Here is a 2,932-nt window from a genome sequence, read left to right on the forward strand (position 1 = left end):
TACTTTCCTTGCTTTTACCGGTTGTTTGGCGCAGATAGCCTAGCTGCTTTGCGCCATAAAACACCAACCAACCAACCTTCATTTTTCATCTGATAAGAAGGTATTTTTCATCAACTAGGCCACCACTGTGTTCCGTTTATTAGTTCACTTATTGACAATGATAACCGATTCCTTTCAGGTGAGTTAAAGTAAACTTTTCCACTTGCAACCTGACAGAAATGTTATAGAACTACAAACTTGAGTGATTTGTAATAACAATTCTAGATACCTCCTCGCTTGTATTCAACTGCATTCTGATACAAATGTGTTCGTACTATGATTTTGGGTAATTAATACTAGTGATTATACGTACTTCCTCACTCGTATCCTAATAAGATTTTTTTAACTGCCATCATGTAACTATGATAACTAGAAGCGTGATGTCTCTAGCCAAGCTATTTGGTATGTGAATGTTTCTCCATTTGCTAACCTTTTTCTTGACTGTGCTTATATAAAGCTCGGTACAACTTTTCATAAGAGGTCACGAAAAGAAGTCAATAAGAATAAAAATTATGGAAACGTTTGGGTTTAAACCAATATTAGATCAAAAATATATTTGATTTCCACAACAAACAATTGCCTGTAGAGGACGACATTTATGTTCTACTGTTGAAAAATTTAACTGAAATGTTTATTTAATAGTTTTAACCCACAATATAAATCTGAAAGGTAAATCCATAGTGTGGTCATTTATTCATATGCATCACAATCGTCAGCAGGACCCCAGTCTTGATCAGCTATATTTGCTGTTCGCATAGTGTTGAAAGGGGCAGGGGTATGTTTCAGTGACAGCTTTAGCCTAGGTACCATAAATAAGAAGTAACATAAACCTAGAATATCACCATCTTGCCGACTAAAGCAATAACATAATGAATGACCAACTGATACGTATTGGAAGTAGACCTTCAAAGTTTCGGAGACGAAGTTCTCTGTGAATCACGGAATTGTAACTTGCTACAAACTAACGTTTTCATATGCACATGTACCAAGCGCAACCCAATGGTTATTATAACTGCTACCGCTGGTAGCCCTCGTATGACTTTGCGCTAGGTTCAACAAAATAAATAACCCTATACGCAACATTTATTGCACTAAGTTATCAATTCATAATTTTTAAAGAACCATTCCTAATAATATCGTGTCATGTTTCAAAAAGCACAGACTTGAAGAATATTGCCATTAATTTTGCTGTTTTGCTGTTGTTTCTGAGAGATAATATATTCACGATTGCTTACAGCCATGAACCTACATCTCATTTTATTGTTTAATGTTAGGATGAATCATTTTACATTGTTAACAACACGAATCCTTTATACTAATCTAGGTATCTTTCTATGACCCTAAGCTAATACAGTTAACTAGTTTTATTTTTTAGCTTTGTATTATACCTGATCTTTCATAATAAAGAAATTTCTGACTTTGAAATTGGCAAGAAAACAGATACTGTATACGAAAAAAGTAATAAATATACCTCTGTAGAAGATAACTGCTTATATATAAAACCTTAAATGTATTTAAGGAACTCCATATGAAAAATCTGAAATATATTGAAAATAATGTCAAATTATAGAAATGTATATTTCGTTGATTATATTTTCATAGTATAACAGAAAGGGAGTCTTGTTGATATAAATGTATTTCTTCACTGAAGTAAGGAATTTGTTGTGTAAATTAGAATAATTAGGGTCTGTAATGGCGTAAAACGAATATGTAAAGGCAGACGTTTTGTTGATGTTTCATGTATTTGTAGCTATCAGCTAGCTGATGTTATAAACTTACTTACATGTTTTTCATAATTTTTCATAAATGTTAAGACATCTATACAGAATTTTTGTTTTCTCCATTATCATAAACACTTGCAAGATTAGTTGCTTAAAGAGCCATACGTGGCACAATATAAATAAAGTATGTTGAAGTACACCTATATATTTTTCGTTATAGAATTTCATTTCCAGAAAGAATCACATATAACAAGTCTATCATTCTACCTGAAAATCAGCTTCACACAGAAGACGATGTCGGACCAGAAGTGGTCCATGTGTACGAAGTAAGTAGGTAAAAGTTTTTCTTTATAGCGCTTTGATGACATCTGTTCTCGGGATTCAGTAACACTTTCCAATCCCTTTTCTTTATATTCTTCGCTAAACTATAGTTCCATAAAGTATAGAAAGACGAAAATGAGATTTTATTACTCGATTTGCTATAACTGTATTTTCAATTACCTTCGAGTTTATATTACCCTATTGAAAAATATTTTTGTCCAAGAAGAGAACAGATTATAGTTACAGTGTTTTATTGACACAAAAATATGATGTTCAACAAATTCGCTTGGCTCACAGTTGCTGAAACTCTGAAATTTCCTACCATTCTTAGAAACTATCCACTTGTTATGTATGTATCACGAAACACTTTGTTGTTGGTTTCTTCAGAGCATTGCTTGTTCATATCTAGGTGCGTTTGTTTTTGGAAAACAAGTTACTTTGTAAAACTTAGTTAAAATGTTACATTTATTTCGATATACTAAAATAATATTTATATCATTAGGTACAATAGTGCTTAACCCGATGACTACCGGCTACTAACTTTCTTAGTAAGCAATGCAAGTCTTGCTATATTTCATTCCAACAATAAAACTAGTGGACGAATATGTTCGAAAGTTCATAAATGCTTTGACAAATGTAGGTAGTTTAAGAAACATAAAGCCTATTACTTTTAATAAATTTAGTTTTTTTGCATTATGATCTTTAATATCTTGGAAAATTAATTAGGAAATGATATTTATAAGAAATGATTACAATATTTATATTTGCTACTTATTACTTTTAATGTTTTAGTACATTATTTTGAAATCCCCCAAAAAATTGTATTCTCCATAAAATGCAAATTTTATCTA

At 31.5% G+C, this 2,932-nt stretch overlaps 1 long non-coding RNA gene across 2 annotated transcripts in view; it reads left to right on the forward strand.

Moving 5' to 3' along the window:
* The window catches only part of LOC106474495, a 31,479-nt gene that overhangs the window by 4,421 nt on the left and 24,126 nt on the right, over positions 1–2,932 (forward strand). Inside the window, exon 2 of one of the 2 annotated variants that reach the window (XR_002613972.1) lies at positions 1,981–2,094. This is a non-coding gene — a long non-coding RNA (uncharacterized LOC106474495). The remainder of the gene's footprint in view (positions 1–1,980; positions 2,095–2,932) is intronic. The other variant, XR_001291748.2, reaches the window with a different exon arrangement.

The sequence above is a fragment of the Limulus polyphemus genome, unplaced genomic scaffold, assembly GCF_000517525.1.
Source record: "Limulus polyphemus unplaced genomic scaffold, Limulus_polyphemus-2.1.2 Scaffold7293, whole genome shotgun sequence".
Lineage (NCBI taxonomy): Eukaryota > Metazoa > Arthropoda > Merostomata > Xiphosura > Limulidae > Limulus > Limulus polyphemus.